Source organism: Podarcis vaucheri (assembly GCF_965113315.1).
Source record: "Podarcis vaucheri genome assembly, chromosome: 2".
Lineage (NCBI taxonomy): Eukaryota > Metazoa > Chordata > Lepidosauria > Squamata > Lacertidae > Podarcis > Podarcis vaucheri.
The window spans coordinates 98822943-98848075 of NC_138760.1; positions in this window are offsets into that span (position 1 = coordinate 98822943).

Here is a 25133-nt window from a genome sequence, read left to right on the forward strand (position 1 = left end):
GCGGCGGGCCGTCTTTGGGCTGGAGGGTGCCAGGGAGGTCCCTGTCCACGTCCTCTACCCCTGCCTGTATTTGCAGATGTCCAAGGTCTCAGTTCTTGTCCAGGTCCCACGGGGATTGGGCCTGGGATTCGCTCTCCTCGTCCTCCTCCACCTGAGTGAGCCTGTGGGCATTCTCTTTTCCAGTGCCCTTCCTGCCGGCAGATGGCGCACTGGTTCCTCCCCAGACGGCCTTGCCCTCCTCCCCGGGCACTTCCTCTTTCCTGAGGGGTGGGTGCGGTAGCCTGTAGCGCCATCAACTTCTTTGCTTGATACTTCTCCTTTTTCTTTTGTGCCTCTTCCTCCCTCTGATTATAAGTGGTTTGAGCCAGTTCTAACATCCACTCAAGGGTGTGGCCCATGAACCCCTCGTGTTTTTGAAGCTTTCGGCGGACATCGGGCGCCGCTTGGGCCACAAAGGCAGCTTTTATGATAGGGGCGTTGGCAGCCTCATCTGGGTCCACAGGAGTATACTGGCGGTAGGCTTCCTTCAGGCGTTCTAAATATGCTCCTGGGGCCTCTTCATTCCCCTGTACTACCTCTCTAACCTTCTCAAAGTTGGTGGGTTTCCTAGCTGCCCTTCTCATACCATTTAACACATTCTGGCGGTAGGTAGTGAGGATGTTCTGGCCATCAACAATCTGATAATTCCAATTCGGGGTGTTTTCTGGATATCCTGCTGCTAGAGCTGGATCCTGCACTCCCTGCGCTCTCAGGTGTGCTCGGGCTTCAGCATGGATTCGCCTAGTTTCTTCTGTGGTTAGCAGCGCATCCATCAAATACTGCACATCATCAAAGGTGGGATTATAAGTTTTAAAAATCCCTTCAAACAGCTTTATGATCTTTGCTGGGTTTTCCTCAAAGGATGGGTTTTGATTTCTCCAGTTACAGACATCTGCACTTGAAAAGGGTATATGCTGGACCGTGTAGGTCCGTTCTGCTGCCGCTCCATTAGCCCCTGGAGGTCCTGGTGGGTCATAAACCCTTCGGAGGGGCATTACTCCGACCCCACCCTTTTTCTGTGCCTCATGGGACTTATGGAAGGCTGCCCTGGTTGCTGCTTCTATCCATTCCCTCTGCCATTTCTTCCTTTGTGTTGAGGAGCATCCTGCTGCAGCCAACACGTGGGGGCTAACATCCACTTTTTCTGCATAGGGTTGTACATACTGTTGCAATCTCAAAGACTGATACTGAGTCCACTCTCTTCCCTTCTTTGCTAACTCAACCAATCCCTTTACAAATTCCTCATCATCCTCTTCTTCCTCTTCTGATTCATTAGCCTTGGGGGGTTCGGGCTGGGGGCTAGCTCCTCCCGGTGCCTGGGGGCCTGGGTCCAGGGGAGGGGCAGTTGGTGGAGCATAGGGTGGATGTGGTTTAATGACTTCCCCCTCCTCTTCTTCTGGGTCTGATATCACTGGGGGCTTTTCTGACTTCCCTGTCGGTTGAACTGCACAAACTGTACTTTGTGGGGCGTCGCCTCGGCAGGCTTTCAACCACGATGGGTTCTTTTCTACATTGGTTTTCCAAGTAGAAATGTAGGGGATCTGGTCTGGGTGGACGTTCAAGATATTTTGATACAGTGGGTTGATTAGTTGCAAATCAAAGCTCCCTTCCGAGGGCCAGTTAGTTTGTTGCAAGGGCCAGTCAACCTCACATAATGTTCTCATCTTCTGTTGCCTTAATTTGATTCCCCAAACATCATGCTTTGTGGCTGCTTTCCAGTTGTTTAAAAAACATTCCAGAGGACTACATTGGCTTGCCCCAGACCCCATTTTCAGGTACTCTGCTGTTAACAGGTTGTAAATTCTTTCACTCTCCACACACTACAGCCCTACAATCGCTCGGCCAAAGGGGACACTAAGTCCTGGCCCACACTTGACAATTCAGTCACTAGAGTATCTGACATGCAACATACAACATACAAAACACATCAATATAATTTCAACATGTAACACACTAAACACACCAAAATAATTTCAGCATGCAATACACAAAACACACCAAAATAATTTCAGCATGCAATACACAAAACACACCAAAATAATTTCAGCATGCAATACCCAAAACACACCAAAATAATTTCCCCCTCTGTTCCCCTTTTTACCAAACCTTACCGGTGGCACACCACTGCCACGCCCTTTTTTTTCTTCCCTTCCTGGCTGCACTCTACTGCATGACCAGGTGAGGCTGATCAGGCCTCCCTCTTTTCCCTTGGGCCCACGCCCACGCCCTTTCCCTTGAGCTTACCGTTTTTCTGCTGCAGATTCCCTTCCCTGGCCAGTCCTCTTTCCTCCCTCGACCTGGGTCCTTGCTCCGGAGCGGTGTGGCTGGTTCCCCCCACAAATTGGTAGGGTGCGCGTGGAGCCTGCAACTGCCGATCCGAGCTGTCCACCAAGGTCGAGCCTGGCTCTCTCCAGCCCTCTGAGGTGGGGCAGATTCCCGGTCAGGGAACCAAGATGTAGGCTGAGCCTAATCCATGCCAGGGAATCGTTGGCCCGCGTCCTCAGATCCAGAGAGAGAGCAAAAGAAAGCACCAGGAAAGATCCTTCTTTGGAGGAAAGCAGTTTATTCTCTGAGCTCAGAGACAGCCAGCAGAATAATTTCTGGAAGACTGGCTGCCCAGAAAATACGCCTCTGCAGACTTTCTTATACCTTGAGAAAGCTCTCTCCCTCCTCCCCCAAACGCCCTCCAGAAACTTCCCCAATCAACTGGAAAGTTTTCAACTTATTTTTAAAATAGCATGGCATGTCTATTTGTTAGCCCTCTAAGCAGTCCTCCCTATTTTCCCTATACGTGTCTTTCTAAGCGTCCTGCATCCCCTCCTCCCGTCTCCTCCGTATGTGTCTTTTTTATCTTGCATTCCTAAAGTAAGAAAGCGAGGGGCCTTTTTGCAGGTCTGGCTATTTCTAGCTTACAGTCTCTGTCTTATCTTGCATTCCTTCGAGGGGCCTCTTTTACAGGTCTGGTTATTTCTAGCTCAGAAATTGACTTAGATCCAAGGTACAGAAAATATAGAAGATCCTTCGTACAAGGTATAGAAAGCAACCCTTCCCTCTCCCTTCAGTGCTTTCTCTTTTGCTGCGTGCAACGGATCACCCGCCCACCCGCCCTAGAGTAAGGGGTTGTTGCATTGACCTTGCTATGCCTGTCATGGGGTCGTCTGCCTTTGAGCAGGGGACTGGTAGGAATTTTTCCATCTGGCAAACTGGCCGGCTGGGTGGTTTTTGCCTACTGCGTAGCAAATCGTCACAACTTGTAAGGTTGTGGTTAGGCATTGGTTATAAATCTGGTGGAGGAGGGGTTAGGATAGGCTGGGCCTGCCCCTCCATGGAGGGGTTAGGATAGGCTGGGCCTGCCCCTCCATGGTTGCTGTGGAAAGGGAATTCCGTTAAAGGAATCCTGGGGCTTGCCATCTTTTTGTCCAATCCCTGGAATGGGACTAGGGCCCGCAAGCCTTCGGGGAGCAGGCGGGTGAGAATTGAGGGTCTGTGACTCAGCTCCATTTCCCCCCGACTTGCTTTCCCCCGCACTGTCTTTCGGTGGTGCCCGGAAGTCAGTTCTGTCCCCAAGCGGGGGGACAGATAGTCTTAACCAATGCCTAAACAACCACTCACGGTTTGTATTTTAATAAAGTTGTGGCCAAAATCATGCCAAAAATCTTAAACAAAAATTTCGTGTCCGTTGTGAGTTATTTTGGGGGTGGATTGGGGACCTCGACACGCAACAATTGTATTAGATATATGTATCTATATGTATCTATATGTATCTATTGCTATTGCTATGGAGGGGGGAAATGTAAACAGCTGGGGGGAGGGGGGCAAAGATCATAAAATGTCTATGATAATGGGTCAAAATTAGTACTCCCTAAAAAAGTAGGACTTGAACAAACCTAGGATATAGGATGCTTGGCTCACTCTGGAGATGAAATTGCTGCTGTCCAAGTACAGTGGTACCTCGGATTAAGTACTTAATTTGTTCTGGAGGTCCGTACTTAATCTGAAACTGTTCTTAACCTGAAGCACCACTTTAGCTAATGGGCCCTCCTGCTGCTGCCGCGCCGCCAGAGCACGATTTCTGTTCTCATCCTGAAGCAAAGTTCTTAACCTGAAGCACCATTTCTGGGTTAGCGGATTCTGTAACCTGAAGCGTCTGTAACCCAAGGTACCACTGCACTGAACCACCACAAAGTGGGATATCAGGACAGAATGAAGGCACATCATAACCCCAGGGACTGGATGTACAGCTTCTCTCACAAGCACTATGGCAGACGTCACAAATCTTATACTGGCGAGGGCTGGTGGGAGTTGTAGTCCAAAACATCTGGAGGGCATCAGGTTTCTGAGGCTGTATTGTGGGCATGTCTATACCAATCTTTTTAAAACTTCTCTATATAAAAGTAAAATCAGACATCAAAGTTGGAAGTCACAGCTCAATTTCCAGATGACTTTCAGAAGGGTTCCAAGGCAAACTACTGTAGCTGGCCCAGTACCAACTACCATTCTGCAATGCAATGCAGTTGACTGAGACCTTTGAAACAGAAAGGAAATATAACAATGAACACATGATCAGAAATGTTAAGCAGGCATTTTACAGAATGTCATAGTAAGATGAAATAGTGGACTTAGCCCTATGGATTGGTTTGAGGACAGTTCTGAGGTTTCAACCTGCCATTGTTTCCAGTGATACACAGTCAAGTTTCTTAAACATAAATATAATAATTTCTTATGGGGGAAAGGGGTTTTTCCTATTAAAAATGAGGTCATTGATCATTCAAAAACTTAAATGCAAGTTACTGTGATGATTTGGTAGCAGCTGCGATAGGATGACTATAGAAATTTCTACCTCTTTTCTGACTAACAACCATAGCTTGTGAAACACGACCTTCAGGTGAAAGAAAAACCAAAATAATGTAAAGCAGTGTATTTGAAATTTCTGTGACAACTCACTTAGCATACTCTTTGTTCTTCTACATTGTGCGTTTTCTTACTGTGTTGAGATGAGTGACTTTCTGCTGAAATCAAATGAGCTGATCCCCTCTATCAGGGCTCTGTAGGGGCCAATAACTTTGTGAGCGAGACCATTCCTATATGGGCCAGAGCAGATCAACAAAAGGAGAAAGCCCAAATGAATGATTGTTGGGCTTTCCTTTCAGTGGTTTGTCTGCAATATAGCATGCCCCTGTTGACAGCTTTCTCCTGGTAGAGGCCTGATAATTCCATTTGGCTAGTGGTTTAAACAAAGGAAATGCCAAATGAAAGAAATGTATACGCAAGCCCAAGAATGGCACTATTATTTTCAATAGAGTTTTCTTGGCATTAGCTGCAGTAAAATGAATCACATGGAGCAACATTTTTCATAAACCCCAATCATCTTACACTCACGTAAAAACTGATGTATATAAAAAATGTTCACTGGGGTGTAGAAGGGGAACAATGAGGGTTTCAGACATACAATTTGTCATCCTGGTTTTATATAACAGCAGGATATAAGAATATAAATGGATGGTTTGGCAGGTGTAAAGTAAAATTGCCAAGAGAGAGAGAGAGAAGGATATTGTTGCTAACTCAACAGTTGCTATATTGCCAAAGGATTCCTATGCCACATGAAACTTGAATTATGCATATATTGGGAAGGAAACCTTGCCAGGCACCCATCAATTTGCTCTCCATTATAATAAAGGCAGAAAAAATGGCATAAGCTGATTTTCTTCTGATCGTAACAGGATTATCATGATGCTAATTGTTGTGATCCTCCTTTTGAACACTTCTACATGAACATTTCTTTAAGCATAACTATTGGAGTCCATATGGATCTCCTCCTACAGAAATGCATGATTCACTCTATGGGATGATAGCAACTAGCAGGATATTTCTGGAGACATGAATGAGATATGGGGTTTTCTCCTTTGTTTTCCAAATGGCATATGATTATATGTTCTTAGTATGCAAGGAACTGTTCTTGTGAGCAAGTGATAAGTGGGTAAGTTCTTTTGCTGCTGCCTATAGAGGAAAAGAAAACTCCAGGAGGAGACATAGTGCTCCATTATACCTCACTCCAGAGTACAGTCTATCATTTTGTTTGTGCAGTTATTTTTGTGTGACTCCTAGTTCATTTATTTGCTCTTTGGGACAACTTACACCAGTGTGGAATTTGTGAATTAAAGAAAGAGTAGGTATATGTATAGTCAGATAGTGGAAGACTAGCTTTTTAAAAAGAACAGAATAATCTGTTTTAAAGTAGTTCATGAGGTTCATAGATTCTTGTTGACATATAACAAATTAGTAAAATTATTGGTGTGTGTGTGTGTGTGTGTGTGTGGAATTAAACAATTTGGTAATTTGTCTTTGTGACAAACAACAACACCCAGAAAACACACAAACAACAAACCCAACAACCAATGTGAACATTAGACCTAGAAGAAATCCCCTAAAAGCAACAACATTCTTCAGAGCTTTGTGGGATCTTCTGAAGGCAGAGACAAGGTAAATAGCACTGTGTCTCTGCATTCATAAACTCTTATGCCATTGCTGTGAAAGCATTGTCCCATTGATTTTACTTATTTCTCTGACAGAAATAATATTGAGAGGCATTCCCCCTCCCCAAGTATTATGTCCTGAGACATCCTAAATTGCAGAACTATGGGTTGCATCCAATAAAATTCTGCTCAGAGTAAACCTATTGAAATCAATGGACCTAAATTAGTCATTTTATGTTTTTGAATCAAACCTATCCATTCTGAAGGAAATCAGCCCTGTCTATATACTGGAAGGACAGATCCTGAAGCTGAGGCTCCAATACTTTGGCTACCTCATGAGAAGAGAAGACTCCCTGGAAAAGACCCTGATGCTGGGAAAGATTGAGGGCACAAGGAGAAGGGATGACAGAGGACGAGATGGTTGGACAGTGTTCTCGAAGCTACGAATTTGAGTTGACCAAGCTGCAGGAGGCAGTGGAAGACAGGAGTGCCTGGTTTGCTCTGGTCCATGGGGTCACAAAGAGTCAGATACGACTAAACGACTAAACAACAATGGTTTTGAATAGAACTTAGTTGGATACAACCTCCAAACAAGAACTGAGTGGGTACCCAACACAAATAATGTAGAATATGGTCCCATTTCCCTTAGTCAGTCAAGTTGTAGTCAGTGGCCATGTCTCCACCAGCTGAAGCTTCCAAACAGTTTCCAAAGGCAGCCTAATGTGGAATCTGCTACAGTAACAGAGTAAAATAATAATAATAATAATAATAATAATAATAATAATAATAATACTGATGATGATCTTGGAATCATGGTAACCAGATTCTTGCTTTTTAAAAAAAGGATGGATCAGCAGATAATATATTTATCTAGTCACTGAGACTGAAAATTGTGTCTGCGATGATCCCAAAGCTGAGTACCTGATCTGAATTCTCAGCCAACATAAGTTCAGATTGTCCATGTTCTGCTAAAATTGACCACTGCCTCCAGATGCAGATTCAAAATCATGGCTGCTGTTGCTGGGTAAATGGAAAACAAAGCTATGGCAAAGACAATTTAAACTAGAGATTTCATGAAAACATAATAAAAGTGTGTGCGGGGGAGAAGACAACACTGATCCCTGCAGGACACCAAATGGCCAATTCCAACTCCCAAGATAAACTAGGATTACAATCCCAGCTCACTATCCAGCCAATATACTTGTGCAGATAGAACATTTGTAATAGTTGTCCTGAATGCACTGTCCTGAATTTTCCAATTTAGTAGAAAGCTATAAGCCCCATTGAAATCAGTGGGATCTACCGCAAAGTAAACATACTTAGGGTTGCTCTGTAGAGGTCCAACTATGATCCAATGCATAAAATGCCACATAATAGCATATTTTCTCCCTATTTCCACGCACGTATTTGTACATGAAATGCGTACGCACGAGCTAATTAGGTGGATATGGGAAACGAGAGTTGCTTTGAAATAATTGTCATCCACGGCTCTGATTTATTCCTCAGATGGGAAAGATGAAAGCATGAAGTATGTGCATGTGTGTAAGAGAGATTTAGTATAGGCAACGATTACTGGAAGAGACATTAAGCATAATATTTTTACAAGAGCTGATAATGATAATAATAACAGAAGGAGAAGAATGTGTAAAATCAACAAAAACCATTAAAGCAGCATCACCATATCCAATGACAGTTAAGCAGGTTTACACTAATGAACTTAGAGTGCTTCACATGGTAATAAGAAGATAATGAGTATATCAAAAAGAGCATACATTAGCATCTGAAGTTTATAAAAAATCAATGTATTAAATGGTTCCCAGATGGCTCTGTGTATAGGAAATGGAGTGATTGGGAAATGGCTCAATCTATTGTGGACAGCGAGTGCAAATAACCTTTACCAGGATGCATAGATGATGACAAGTTTGCATTATTAAAAGAAGTAATAAATGTTCCAATTGAAAATTTGGAGAGAAAAAATGAGCTTGTTTTGAATAAGCTTCTTGCAGCTGAGTTGCTAGGATACATCACACACATTTCCCCCCCCTGGCTTCTATATTTACTAGCATCCAAAACAGGTTAGCCTTTAGGACTACAGTGGTACCTCGGGTTAAGTACTTAATTCGTTCCGGAGGTCCATTCTTAACCTGAAACTGTTCTTAACCTGAAGCACCACTTTAGCTAATGGGGCCTCCTGCTGCTGCTGCACCGCCGCTGAACGATTTCTGTTCTCATCCTGAAGCAAAGTTCTTAACCTGAGGTAATATTTCTGGGTTAGCTGAGTCTGTAACCTGAAGCATATGTAACCTGAAGCGTATGTAACCCAAGGTACCACTGTATAGGGACGATAAACCCCAAACCAAACCACCTTCCATTTTAGAGTGGATCACTATTGGCCAGGGAAGCGGAGTGACACAACCCGACTTCTATCCACTTTTTTCCGAACAAAACTAAACACTGAGTTTCCTCATTTTTCACGGATTACCAAAGTTAGGTTATCAGTGGGGCAACCTTTGCTTTATCTAACCTTCTGGCACCTTAAAGATCCTCCTGAAACCACTTCAGAAGTACATCCACTTCTTATTACTGCAAAAATGACATTTAAACTCCAGAAATGAACTTTAGAGTTTGGTTTCTGTTACTGGGAAAACAGCAAAAACCCCACTGCAGGCTAGCGAGTTTATTGTGGCATACGTTTCAGTGGCTGGAGCCAATTTTGTCACAGGCAGATATGAAATTAATAGTCACCATCACACATGCTATGTTAGCCTTAAGGTGTGCAAAGCATTGTATCTTTAATACTAACCCACCTTGCTACTCCCTTAGTTGTGATCTAATTCTGAGAAGAAAAAAGGTGAGGTGGAGCTTCAAAATCATTTTGAGTTACATGAATAGTTTTGATTTATAAATTTTAATAAAGATCAATGTGTTTTAGATTTTGCATTCATTAGGGGTGCTAGAATTCAAATTACAAATACAAAATTATTCACAGATTCAAATTATACACAACAGTTTCAATATCTATCATCTCTCTCTCTCTCTCTCTATCATCTATCTATCTCTATCATCTATCTATCTATCTATCTATCTATCTATCTATCTATCTATCATCTATCTATCTATCTATCTATCAATCATCTATCTATCTATCTATCATCTATCTCTATCATCTATCTATCTATCTATCATCTATCTATCTATCTATCTATCATCTATCTATCATCTATCTATCATCTATCATCTATCTATCTATCTATCTATCTATCTATCTATCTATCTATCTATCATCTATCTATCATCTATCTATCTATCTATCTATCTATCATCTATCTATCTGTCATCTATCCATCTATCATCTATCCATCTATCATTTGTAAGGATGCTTTTTACCAAATTCTGGTATATGAAGGGGGACAAAGCAAGGCTTCAGAACCTTCTCTAGATAATTCACTGTGCCCAGTATTAAAGAGTGTGTTGGAAAACAAGTGCAATGATGTATAATTGCCAACAATAATGCCTAATTGGGCATTTTCCCATTGATGAATTTATTACTGTGACGAGCCTTTCTCTCTGTTCCTTTGCCCAAATATTTCACTATTGTTTCCTACTATGGCCATGGATTATTCACTATATTTTAGCTAACCTACAGAAAAATCCTTTGGCAGTCATTTTAAGGTGCTGCAGTGAAAAGTCTTTGACTGAATGGATGTTCATAAAATATAAATATTATGACCCAGATCAATAGGAAGCTGTTATTGCTTAATGACCATGAGATGATCTGTATCTTATAGTTTCAGGAATTGGACGCTGAAAGAAATTGGCTTTCCTCTCTCTCTCCTCTCTCTCTCTGTCTCTCTGGAATTTCTGAAAATTCTGCTTAAAGCCAATGATCACAATGTTTTGAAAAGGAACAATTCTATTCTTTGAGCAATGCAAAATAAAGACACTATATTTTTAAATATCTGAAGGACTCATAATACTGATAGAGGAGGGAAAAACAGGTAAGGTCATACTAGTGAAAACTTTCATCATCTCCCTGCTCTGCTTTTGCTGCTGCTCTCCCCTGGAGGAGAGAGGCACCTGCAGTAGCCACCCCATAATGATATGCAGTAGCTGACTTTGATGTGGGACTTCTGTATGGGTTGGAGAGACGAGGAAAAAATGCAAGTTGATGTGAATTATTTCTGGGCTATGAAAGGTGTGTGTCTGTGTTGAGTTTGTCTGCTGGCTAATAGGTGAGAGTATTGTTTTGCTTAATGCAAGCATGCAGCCAGCATTTTCTATCCCTGTGAATAATAACAACAGTACTTCGAACTGGGCCTGGAAAGAATAACCAGTGCAGCTGATATGAGAAAGGTGTGACATATGCTACCTTGCCCACAATGGGATTCTAGCAGCTATGTTCTGAAGCAGCTGAATTTTCTGATCCTCAATGGCAGGCCCATATAGGGCATGTTACAGTAGTCTTGTCTGGATGTGGCAAGAGTATGGATCACTTCAGTTGGAGACATTGGTCATGGAATCTCTGTAAGCAAAGTTTATTTCTCCAGAGCTTTAGATCCTTCTCCTTTGGAGGGCTTAACTCCTACAGACCACCTAAAGATGAGAAGCTACCTGTTGGCAACAGTCTAGTATAATGCTTAACAATGCAGGAGGGCTGTTTTTCTAAACATAGATATATATCTCTGTGTCAGTATGTGTAAGAGATCTATACTTCTGACTGCTTGTGTAGAATGACAAACCACTTCATAAGGGATTTGCTGGGAGGGGTGAGGAAGTCCCACATTAAGCTCCGGTTGAAGGAATCTTTTAAAAAATCTCCATTCCTTCCTTTGGAGACTATGAGAACAATAATAATAGCTGTAGGGGTTTTGTGTGTGTGAGTGTTTTGGTATCTGTATACAGTGGATCATCTCTGGAGAAAACTCATCTTGTTTCTATTTTGATTACCAGCTGGTTGTATAAACACTATAGAAATGAATAACAAATTGGCATTAAATTACCTCTTGCAATAACAAGTCAGTTTAAGATATCCATGAGATTGCTTCACAGCATGCTAATCCTTAATCATGTTAAAGTTGGGATTACAGATATACATGCTTAGTGGAATTAGCAAATGGCGACCTAGCCACTTTGGGGCCAACGGAATATTTATATTTTTGATTTTATGTATCTATTTTGCCCATGCATTTTCTCTCTCAAATAATTGTATGAAATATTAATTAATACATTGCCCAAAAAGTATTCTAGAGAGCTATTGGGAATAAACACTGGAGAAAAGAAAACTCATTTTGATGGAATTAATCCTCCTAGAAATAAGGAGCAGCAAAATATTTAATCATGGCATATGCAACGTAATGACATTTAGAGTCTTCCGGAAATTGAGCTTATACAACTTCCTTAATTTAAAGGACAGTATAATGCTTAAGCATTTAATCTCCTTAGGAATGATTCAAGCTCCTGAAAAGTTTCAAGGGGACTTTGCTAATGTTAAGAAATTCCAAGGATGACTCACAATTTGCTTTCTCTCATACACCTAACTCCAAACAGAAACTACCCTAAATCAATCTAAATTTTGTTTATCTCTAAGATTTGGTGCTCTGATAGTCTTGAATACTGTACTGTGAAAGATGCAAGAATTTATAATTATACAGCAAGTACTTTAAACATACTTGAAATATATCGAGTGCTTAAATTTAAATTCTCAGTCATATTCACAATTACTATAATACCGGAAAAGTTTGGCTTTGAGAACTGAGGAACTTCCTCATTGATTATGTTGCCAAATGAAAATACCTCAGTTGGGACAATGTTATGTTTTCAGAAAATATTTGAGATTTTCTTTATTCATTTAAGATATAAGAATAGGTTTGTTGGATGAGACCAAAGGCTCATTTAGTTCAGCATTCTATTCCCCAAGGTTCATCTAGTCCAACTCTCTGCAATGAAGGAATCTCAACATCTCCTCCATCCAATTTCAAACCATACCAGACTCTGCTTAGTTTTTGCAAATGTGTTAGCAGTTTTATTGCTGCCCTGCTCACCTTACCACACTACCCAAGACTATGATTTGGCTAGGTCAACAAGTAAGTTCCAGAAGTGAACCGGCTGTTTGGTGGAAGTGTGTGGGAAACAAAGATATCCACTGATGGCAATGGTAAGGACCAAAGTAGTGGTTGGGTTAGTTGGGTTGTTCATCTTCCCTTCTGTTCCTGGCACAGGCATCCTATTAGGAATCTGTAAATCTGAATAGTCAAAATGATGCACATATTAAATTTGAGGCAAATATTTAGTTCAGCTTCTACTACCACAGTATGCTATTTCATTCATCAAAAGAAATGTTTGACTGAATAGCATTTTGCAAAAACATTTTCAGGAGTCTCAAAGCGGCTAACAATCTCCTTTTCCCTTCCTCCCCCACAACAAACACTCTGTGAGGTGAGTGGGGCTGAGAGACTTCAAAGAAGTGTGACTGGCCCAAGGTCACCCATCAGCTGCATGTGGAGGAGCGGAGACGCGAACCCGGTTACCCAGATTACGAGACTACCGCTCTTAACCACTACACCACACTGGACTTTATGGAACCCATAAATATTTTTCAAAACACCTTTGGCAGGCATGAATCAAGCAGAAGAAATACAATTGAAAGACCACAAAATCACCACGAAGTCAATATAGTCCTTACCACAAGGAATAATACCTACCACTGTCTCAAAGAACCAACTGCCTCTGCTCTGCCTTTCAGGCAAGACACATTCTTGCTGTGGTGGATGTAGTTACGACAAGCATTACAGATTAAGCTGATCTACAATTTCAGGGCATAACATGTCCTTTTTTGTAGGTTGGGTAAAATCACATAAAGACCCACTGACATGAACAACAGGCTTCATTGCATCAAAGCCTCCTTTGCCAGTGAAGCTTTGCCAGCATTACAGTATACCCAATAACACTTTGATCTTGCTAGATTCATTGGAAAGGAGTGGGTTATAAATTTTTCTGTTCCCCTTGCAATACTTCCCCACAAAAAGTATAAAAAAAATAAATTGAAAGAATAAATTTCAAGCTCATCTAGGCAGATAGCTTCCGTCCTAAAGCAAATCTAGGGACAGGTTTAAAATTAAATTCTTTGTGGAATGCAAGTCAATATAATAGCAGTCTGTAATGTGGTTTCTATTAGAAAATATAAATCATACTCAGTTTCAATAAAATCACAATGCAAGATATCTGATCATAAAGTATTGTTTTGGAACATTGTTTGAGAATGTGAAGCATTCAAATCAATGACACCAAACCTACTCTGACTTCTCCAGTCCAACCGTAATATACCTTCTGTCCACCTATATATTACATTTATAGGCTGTATAGTTTTTCCTTCTTTGTGAGAAGTCTGGCCATAAGGTGAAAATATATCTAGGCACAGACCTGGGATTAGTTGCTCTATTTTGATAAGAGTTGCTAGGATTACCTTGATGAGGTAGGCTGAGGAGAGCTCATGAATCTTATGTATTATCCACATACTGAAAAAGTTCAATATCATATTTTTTGACTGGCAACTCTCAGGAGTCTTAAAAGGGAGTGTTTCTCAGCCCTGCTATCTGAGGTCCTTTTAAATGGAAAGGACATATCAAGGATGTGTTCTACCAATGAACTATGACTTCTCTCTTATTTAGGCAAGAAATCCATACCATTGGTTCAGTAGGTCTTTAGGCAGGAGACTGGAGACAGTTTAAGCAGAACGTGGAAGTTAAGAAACAATACCTTGTAATAAACAAATGAGATCCTGTGACAACGGTGGTCAGGTTATGTCTAGGATACTGGGACTCACATTCAGGACTCAGTTTTAGTAAGTAAAATTAGTCTGTGAAAGAAATATATTGAAAGAAATTAGAAAATACATTTGTTTTAACTTATTTTATCTTTGTGACTTTAAAAATAATAATATAATCCACTCTGGAACCTTGTGGAGGTTCCGGCTTTCAGTTCAGGCTACTCATGATGGCTATGAACTATTTCGAGTGTGCAGGGCTGTATAGCCCTGGATACCAGCTACTGGGATTCACAAGTAGTGAGAGCGCAGTTGCAATCAGGAGAGCCAGTGTGGTGTAGTGGTTAAGAGCGGTAGACTCGTAATCTGGTGAACAGGGTTCGCTTCCCCGCTCCTCCAAATGCAGCTGCTGGGTGACCTTGGGCTAGTCACGCTTCTCTGAAGTCTCTCAGCCTCACTCACCTCACAGAGTGTTTGTTGTGGGGGAGGAAGGGAAAGGAGATTGTGAGCCGCTTTGAGACTCCTTTGGGTAGTGATAAAGCGGTATATCAAACCCAAACTCCTCCTCCTCTTCTTCTTCTTGCTTCATTAGCATCATCCTGCACATTTGAATGATTTTTTTTTTAAAAAAATAAAGAAACTAAGGCACAGTTTCAGTGAGAGTATATATATATATTGTGTTTAAACAAGAAATGGTTGAAGTCATCCAGCTAATCTTGGATTAACTTGGAAATGATTCATGTTAAGTCCCCAAAACGATAATCAATTTCTGAGCCATTCTGATGTTTGTAAATTGCTTCCCATTGAGCAGCCAAACTCTCTCCTTCTCACCCATCCAGTTCCCAATTCCCTAACCTGACTCCCCTTTCAATACAACTTAGCCATGTGGGACCTTAGGAGTGGTCCTCTGAAGTCAATAGAAAGGAACGTAGGAGGAATGGTATTTTTCTACTCCCTCTGATCTCTAGCATATTCACTGAAAGAAGGAAAAGCCCCACTAGCTATTGTGAAATGTATCCCCCCAACAACAAATGCTATAGTAGTGTGAGGGGTATTCCAGTAATGTGAATCACCCCAAACCTGTTTTAGAACTTGAGTTCAGAAAACTTGATCAGCATCCCTTTTTAAACAAATGTGAACCCAACATTTGTGCCTCCTGTTTTTAAGTTACTTAAATGGAAATCTGCAGGGAGATTTTCAACTTTCAGAAAATAGATAGTGACTTTGACCTCAAAACATTCCAGATAGTCTCCCAAAAGAGTGACAGATGGGTTTAGGAGGAAAAAAATATGTATCTCAGAGTCAATGTTTTATGAATGTTTTAAATGCCACACACAGATAGTTAAAAAGAGCTTTGGTGAAGAAAGATCAAATAGAGAGTCCTAAAGGAATCATGTTCCATATGTTTCTTCCCTGAGAAGAGGGGGGACTTCATATGCCGTGTGTCTGGTTTCCCCATCACTATGATTGGCTTTCATGTTGCTGCATTGAATCTCATCTGTGGATGCAAAGCCCATTCTTTGTCAAACATTGCAGAAGTAAATTGGGTTTGTGTATCTTTGTTTTTCTATGGGTTCTGGAGCCAGCTTGTCTTTTTCTTCTTTTTCATGGACGCTTATTCATTTTTATACCCCAAGATATTACCATAGGAGGAGGAAGTCATATCACTTTTGGTTTTCTCAGTAGATATATTTTAAACTTCGCTTTCACAGCAGATTTGCCGCTGTTTCTAAAAAAAGTGTTTATGAGAACACAATGAGAAGAAACTACGTGTCATGACACATATTTAACTTCTTTCGAACAGAGAAGGTTGCTGAAAATTACAGACAATACACGATGTGGTAATGTTGACGGCAATGATTAATTAAACCTTTGTGTCTTGTTTTATAAGTATCTTAAATGTCATATAGTGATTAATTTAATGTATGTAGGACACAATTCTCTCTTGCAGTACAAAGATACCAGATATAGCACAATTACTCACCTGCTTTTAGAAGTACTAAGCAAGAAGCTAATAAAAGTGGTTTTGTGGTGAAGGTAATTCACTGTTGCTGGATTTCTAATTCACATGTTGTTTAGGCAACCAAAGGCCTAAGGCTTTCTGTTCAAGCACAGTGGTTTTCAAACATGTATTTTCAAGAAATGGTATGGAGAAAGTGGACGGAGGAAATGTTTTCACCCTCTCCCATAACTCTCCAAAGAAGGTGAAAGTTGGAAGGTTCAGGACACACAAGAGAAAGTACTTCACACAGCACACAGTTAAGCTATGGAATCAACTCCCACGACATCCAGTGATGGCCACAAACTTGGAGGGTTTTAATAGAGGTTTAGAGAAGTTCATGGAGGATGAGGTTATCAAGGGCTACTTACCCTGATAGCTATGTTCTACCTCCATGGTTAGGGGCATTATGTTTCTGAATTCAAATGCTGGTAAAAGCAGAAGGGGAGAGTGCTGTTGCACTCAGGTCCTGTTTTGGGGCTTCCCATAGGTATCGGTTTGGTCACTGTGAGAACAGGATGCTGGACTAAATGGGCCCGTGGCCTGATCCAGCAGATTCTTATGTTCTTAAGCACAATCCATTTCAACTTTTCTACCAAGGAAACCATTAATGTCTGTCGTGAAATCACTGTTTATTGCAGAGGATTCTTGGATATGTTGTAGGGCACAGAGTTCGTACTGTTGTGCCTGCTTGCCCCATAGGAACTGAAAGTATGCCCCCAACGACAGCCCTCTCTGCAGCTGCAGATTGAGGAAAGAGTGGTACTGGTTGGCAATGTCCCTCATAAAAGGTTGACTGGTATTATTCATGTTTTTAAAAGGAAACTTGAGACTTGAGTTCCTTAATAAAGAGTAAATATAGAATAAAAATAATTAGCGTAGTGCGGGGATGGGGGATCTCTGCCCTTCCAGATGTTACTGGACTACAACATCGCTGACCATCAGCCATGTTGGCGGAGGATGATGGGAGTTGGAGTCCAGCAATATATGGAGGACCACATGTTCCCCATCTCTACTCTAATGTGTGAGTGCTTAAGCTGTAAAATTATATTGCTGTCACAGTCTTTGGGTGTTCTCAGGTCTATACCTTACTGCATATGCCTGAGGAGAATTTCAAAATCCAGTCAGTTCTGGATTATTCTATCTACTCCATTGCTGGCCTCTCCACTACATTTCAAGAATTTTCCTTCTTGCACATAAGAAACTATACACAAACTTTGGCTTCTATCTTATTACTGTAGGAACAATGACTTCCTCACCATTGCTTCTCAAACAGTGAAGCGTTTCCTTAAACGTAGAGATATACTGAATTAAGTATAACCCACAGGGTCTCTTCAGTTGTTCAAGGAAACAGGATACCAATCCAATGTCTTCAATTTCTAAGAAAGAGATAAAATGTTTATTGCTTGTAGCCATAAGCCATTGCATTAAAAAAAAAGTCTGAAACACAGACATCCAATATGTACAGTTAAATTACTAATTCACATCTAGCAGACAAAGCACGATCACCACCCCATTTAATTCCAAATGCTCTACTTCTTTGGGGATTGGGGTTGTTTTGTTACTATGTTATGTATTTTTGTGTTTTTTAATTGCAAATTGCCATGTGATCCTTAGATAAAGGGCAGTATAGAAATTTAATAAATAATAATGACAGTTCAGATTAAGCAAGAATTTCCTGGAGTGGGGGCAGGATCATGCCCACCAGTCCCGCTCCCCATGTCCTGCTCTCTGGGCAGCAGTTGGGCTTGTCTTCAGACTGATGAGGATTTGTAAGCATGTTCAGTTGAAATAATAATAATAATAATAATAATAATAATAATAATAATAATAATAATAATAATAAAAAAAATATATATATATTTATACCCCACCCATCTGGCTGGGTTTCCCCAGCCACTCTGGATGGCTCCCAGCAGAATTAAAAACACAATAAAACAACAGACATTAAAAACTTCCCTAAACAGGGCTGTCTTCAGATGTCTTCTAAAAGTTAGATAGCTGTTTTTTCCTTGACATCTGATGAGAGACCATTCCACAGGACGGGCACCACTACTGAGAAGGCCCTCTGTCTGGTTCCCTGCAACCTCACTTCTCACAGGGAGGGAACCGCCAGAAGGCCCTTGGAGCTGAACCTCAGTGTCTGGGCTGACTGATAAAGTGCTTATAAATCTCTCCAGAAATGTATGATGAGGTGAATGGCCTCACATAGCTTTAGCAAATCACCTTGGCACCTGATTAAAACAACAACAACAACAACAACAACAACACTTGTTGTCCTCTCACTATATAGAAGGATCTGGCAACTTCTGTTTCAGTGTATCTGAAGAAGTGTGCATGCACACGAAAGCTCATACCAAGAACTAACTTAGTTGGTCTTTAAGGTGCTACTGGAAGGAATTTTTTTATTTTGACTATGGCAGACCAACACGGCTACCTATCTACTACAAGATATAAATGTAAAGAATAAATGAATTAGTAAAATTAGATTGATCTTCTAGCCCTTAGAAGGGGAGAAAATAATAAAGAAACAGTCTGGCTAAAACTGAAAGCAGTTAATCAGTTGCTTGATTTATTAGTATTTTGATTTCATGGGTAGATAGAGGGTGTTATTTTCTGTTCTAATTATTTTGGGAGAAAATAAGAGCAAAGCTAAGGAGTTTCACAGACATTATATGAAGAATAAGAAAGTTGCAAGTGCTTAGGATTAGGAACAGGTCTCTTTCCCAATCTTCTCTTTGCCCGCTAATTGCCAGAAGTCAACAGAAGATTCTTCTGGAGCTTCTTTTGAAACTCCAGTCTTGTCCTCATTTGTAGTCTGTTATCCACATTCTTCTGAAGTGATTGCATGCTGCATAAATACAACAGATTATTTTTCCTGCCAAACCATCCCACGATCATGCTGATTCAACTAACACCTTTGTGGTTTACATGTGGTTTCTGGGTTATAGCAAAGTAACAGAGCAGAACAGTGTAGAAAAATAAAATTCTTGATTTTTTTAAGACGGGTGGCACACAGGAGGAAAAAAACCAAAACGGTTTTCATTTAATATCACAAGACTGTAGGTATGAAAGCTACAGCAAATGTTATTTCCCTGAAGGTTAGTCTTTTAGGAGCACAGTCTGCCAGGCCAGTTTCTGCCTTCATCAGTGTTACCTTTCTTCTGATTTTATTTTGTCTAATGCTCCATCAGCCTCCTCACTCAAGTATTTTAAATGCCTACTTCAATAGGATGGGGCAGTTGCATATCTATGATTTAGGAGAATGTTGTTTTGTCCTTGAAAACATATGCAATTTCAATTTAGTACTCTTGTCAGTGCTCAAGCTTTCCCTGGTTTCCTTCAGAGTTAATTAGTAGCGGCATTCCTTGTTGACCCATGGGTGCTGCCATCACTTTCAATGCTCATATTTCAGTCTTCATAAATGATCACACACACACACACACACACACACACACACACACACACACACTGGTGCCTCTCATGCAGATTAGGTTTGATAAAGGATGCAGAAAGAACTTAACATGCATTTATTTGGTTCCTATCCCTGCAGTTCATTGCCAGCGGGTTGCTTGCAAATTAAAAGTGCAAAACATCAGCATAAAAACAATAGCCTAAAAAGAGAAGCAGGTACAAGACAACCAAAAAAGGTCATGATGTTAAAGTCTGACGTTAAACACCAACGAAGGCGTGAGCAAAAAGCCAAGTCATTCATGGTGCCAGGAACTTAACAGCTTCAGTGCTGGTGTCAACTCAAAGGGGAGGGAGCTCCTAAGCTATTGTACCACCACCAAGTTCAGCAAGTCCTCTTCTCCTAGAACTGTTTCCATTTCTGCTGCTGCTATACAGTACAAACTTTGGACCTAAGAACTAGTGCTGTAGTTTGTTTTCTGCCTTCTCAGTCCCAATCCCTTTTACTTCTGTGTTGTGTCATTTAGATTGCAAGTTTAAGGGTAGGGGCTGTCTCATTATTGAACTTTCTATCTCATTCTTAGGGACACGGGTGGCGCTGTGGGTTAAACCACAGAGCCTAGGACTTGCCGATCAGAAGGTCGGCGGTTCGATTCCCCGCGAAGGGGTGAGCTCCCGTTGCTCGGTCCCTGCTCCTGCCAACCTAGCAGTTTGAAAGCATGTCAAAGTGCAAGTAGATAAATAGGTACCACTCCGGTGGGAAGGTAAACGGCGTTTCCGTGCGCTGCTCTGGTTCACCAGAAGCGGCTTAGTCATGCTGGCCACATGACCCGGAAGCTGTACGCCGGCTCCCTCGGCCAGTAAAGCGAGATGAGCGACGCAACCCCAGAGTCGGTCATGACTGGACCTAATGGTCAGGGGTCCCTTTACCTTTTATCTTATTCTTTCAGCCGAAGTGTGGATAAAAATGATTCAAGCAAATAAATTTGCTTTAACAGATGTTTCTGTGCTGCTTTGAGAGCCCAAGGAAGGTCTGAAGGGGAGGATAAAATATTTTAATAAATAACTATCAAAACAACTATTTCTATCAAAAATCCTGCCCATGAGCCAGAATGGTTGGATGGACAAGGTGGGCCTTTCAAAGACTTCCACAAAACAATGTGGCAGCAGTTCATAGCTACCTGTAACTATTTCACACTTCAAGGTTCAAGAATAAGAATTATCTTAGTGATGCACAAATGAAGTCACAACCTAATTCTATTTCTCACAGAAATATTTCAGTTTTAATTTTCAGTGTTTTTAAAAACACACTTTTTATCATGAAGATGAACGTTGCTACCTCTGAAAACCCAGAAGAGATAACACTGAGATTTTTATATGCCATCTTTTTAAAAACACACATACACACGCACCAGAATGACATTTACATACCCTTCAAAACCCACATTAGTTTGTACCATTTATTGAGAAGAGTCATTATTTATTTTGGATTGAAGGCTACCGTTGAAGGTCTGATATATCCCTAGACAAAAACAAGACTATTTTTCAATATTTTTTATTCCTCTGTGGTGTCATTTTGAAGCACCACTTACATATATCAATCACACTAGTCTTTATGACTCAACGCTGGAATTATACAAAGAGTGCAAAGCAGGGCTGTATATTCATCCAAGTCTTCGCAGTCATGCATTAAAACACTCTTAACAGTTCAGTATACAAGCTCTAAGTTAGCAAATTTCGTTTTAGAAACTTTTTTTGCAGAAGTTTTTGAATGAAAAGCAGGTTAGTTATTCTGAGGATATGCAGCTTTCTTTTCCTAGAGTGATTTCTATGTTGGCAAATGACCTTTATCACTGTCTGTGTGTGCACACACATGCCCTTGCTGGAATTTTCCGCATGGTAACTGGTGGCACCGTGTTTTAGTGGTTCTATTCCTGCTTACAGAGGGTGGCTCTAAGTAATGGTCTGTGGGCCTCTCGCAGTTGTGTTGAAAGGCCCACAGGCTATCATCTTGCCTTTTCAACACTTGAAGCTGCAAGTTGTGGCTATTAGGAGATTTGGAGCAAGGCGTCCACAGTACGCTGGTGACACTCACCCCTGTTTCTCTGTCGTGTCTGAATCAGGTGAGGCTGTCTTGGATCAGCATTTGAAGTTGATGTGGATGAGGATGAGGATGAATGAACTGGATCCTGGCAAGACAGAAACCCTGTGGTTGAGCAGTTTTCAAGTTCAGGCAATTGGCCACTAGCCTCTTCTTTATGAAGTTTCACTCTCCCTGAAGGAGCAGGCACATAGCTTGAGAGTGCTAGAACCCTCATTGTCACAAAGAGGTGCAGGTATCCTCGGTGGCCAGGAGCACTCGCTACCAGCATTTGCTAGTATGCCAACTCCCAGTGCTCCTGGACTACTGAAATATTTTATTATATGCTGGTGATTTATAAATCAATGATATAACTACTAGTGGCATAACAAGCTGGACTATTTTGTACGGCTTGTGTAAGCTGCAATCTCTCAGCACCCAAACCCCTGCAAAAAAGGCAATAATAACAATGGACTTTATTGATATTTGCATTGGCAGGGACAATGTGTTAACAACATTTTTCACATGAAAGAAGAGCGGTGTATTAAAGAGTATGAGCTTCCCTGCTCCCTTTAGTTTACAGGTGGATGGGCTACCATCTCATCACAGCTATACAAAAATGCAATTTGCGTACACATTACTTGGGTGGGGGACTGCACTGCAATGTTTGGAGAAATGTAGATTTAGACCAACGGCTGTGCACCATTTCCTGTATTCTTTCGGGAAGTATGAGTAAGGTAGGATTGCCTTGAATTGGGAACTGTACTGAACTCCCCACTCCCATTCCTAGTCTCAGCTCCACTTGGGGGGGGGGGCGCGATGAGTGTATACAGGATGGGGCATGTATACCCTATTGCTCCCACGTCCCTTCCCTGTACATTTTGAGGACAAGGCTGTTTGCAGACAGTAGCAGGACATGAAAAATTGGTAGGAAACAATGTTGTAAAAATGTAACACAAGGCATCGCCATGATGATTGGTGCTTCTTCTTCTTTGAAAAACCCTCTTGGAAAGCAGCACCTTAGAGGCCTGGTGCAGGCAAAGTCTGGAGACCTTGGGAAATCACTGGGGGTGTTGATTTGCCAGCTCAGGCCCAGCTGCTGAAAGTTTGCCTTGCACACAACAAGAAAGACATTTGTTTTGCTGACAGCTGCTTCCCACACAGCTGTCCCTAGAAAACTTTTTTGTTTTGTTTTGTTTTACCACCCAGAGCCAATTAAAGCCAAGAGAACTGCTTCCATTCACTGTCGTGGGCCCTGAATGAGGCAATAGCTGCTCATCCTTAGAGAGAGAGAGAGAGAGAGAGAATGAGCAAGATCTTGCATGTGTGTGAGTGAGCTAACAAACAACATTTTGTCCTACTCAGACTAGTCTAAATTATGGCTGTCCTACTAAATTTCTACCACTCATGAATTACACATATATTGTTACACTCCCCCACTTCTGCAAGGAGGTCCAAGGATGCAGCACTTACCCAATCTATGTTTCCTTTAGAAATATGTTTGGGTGCATTGAGTGGCATGTAAGCACCTAACCCTTTCTATATAGGGGACCAGGCTCCCAGGACAGTACAAATGCCCCTTTATGAGCCTGTTCCTGTGGCTCTGTGGCTATGATCTTGCTCTCTGGAGATGGATGCATTGATTCCATTGCGGCTGCCTGCCTTTCTCTTGCCATCTAAATCACAGCTGAGATATTCAGCAGCTAGGCTTTTCCTTGTGAAAGGCACATTTGCATTTCTGAGGAAGTACACTAAAATCCCCATAGCCTGTATCCCGCTACATTGCTTTTTCCTCACCTAAGCTAAAGGTTGCTGCTGTCTCCATGACTATGTGGCCCCCATCCTTCTTCCTTTCAAATGGGGTTACTCCATTCACACAGGCACCAATCCAAATGCGTATCATTTTCCCTGTGAACCTTGGTACCTCAGTGGGACTTAAGTCCTTGGTTTTAGATTTGTCTCTTTTGCTTGTGTTATATATAAATGTGCAGCTCAAGATAACAGGCTTTTTAGGCTTCCTAGTGTAGCCACAGCACTCATACAATACTCCACACAAATTATGGTACCATCTTTAGGGATGTCTATCTGCTTTTTAATGCCAGGGCTTTCGAGCCAGAATGCTTTCTCAGAATACCGTAGAGCCATCATTTTAATGCTGTGCCTTGTTTAAAAGCAGAACTGCAAGCTTTGGAGAAAGCATTCTCCTACCCGATTCAAGTATCTAATTGAAAATTAATTTACAGACACTATTTTCTAGGTAATGGAATTTGTCAGAGAGTTTGATACCCATGTAAACCAGTAAGTAAGTTTGTCCTGACCATTTTAGGTAAGAGACATTTATTTATTCAGTGCATTCATACCCACCCCACTCTTCGGCCACAAAAACTGCCAGAGCAGTGTACATACAGTCAACACAGTCCTTTCCCACAGGTTTACAATCTAAAATGAACGACACAAGAGGAAAACAGGATAAGGAGGGAAGAGGAAAAACTGACAAACTCAAGCACCATTTCTTAAAGCTAAATAGCTGCTCTTATAAAGCCGTGCTCCATGCCCAACAAGTGCAGGATGCCTTTGCCCAGCGGTGCTGTAGCCCATAGATTGCAGTAAAATATTAGGCAAGGTTTTGCCCCATGTTGATGGAGGGGCATAAAGGATTGATTGTATATAGGCTCAATTTCATGCAGGCCATCATATTGTATTGTCCGTATATCACACACTAATAGATGGAGAACATGGGATACAGCCCAATAATTCTAAAAGATTCATATGAACATTTTGATGTTTGTGTTTCATATAGTTTATAGCGATCTGTTTCCTCTCCCCAGTGTCTTCAAATCAAGCGCTAAGCAGGCATCAGTACTTGAACTCTCTATGCCACCCTTTTATTTTTGGAGGGCCGAAACACTTGTTTTAATGGAGAATATTCATAACAACCCCCTTTTTGACTTCTGGTTTTCCTCTAGCTAAAGCTACTCATGTGAACTTAATGTCTTCTTTTATCCAGCTTACACTGAGGTCACCGCTGTGAGATTTATTTGATTTCACAGTTTGGCTAATTAATTTGCTCATTCTGAGCATTTGCCATCAGTGTTGCTTTTGGAGAAGTACTACGAATTTGCACGGTACAGTGCATCTGGAATAATTATTACCCCACTGAATTGTTATTATTCAAAATCTGAAGTGAGAGGCGAATTCCCAACTGTGATAAAAGGGTTCTGTTGTGGTTTTATCAGTCGAAAACAACCACATGGAGTAAATTGGGGAGAAAACACCCTTAAAATGTTAAACAGCACATATCCCCCATGCCTGCTTTCTTCCTCTCACCTATAGTAGATTGATTCTTAATTTTATTGTCAAAATAAGGCA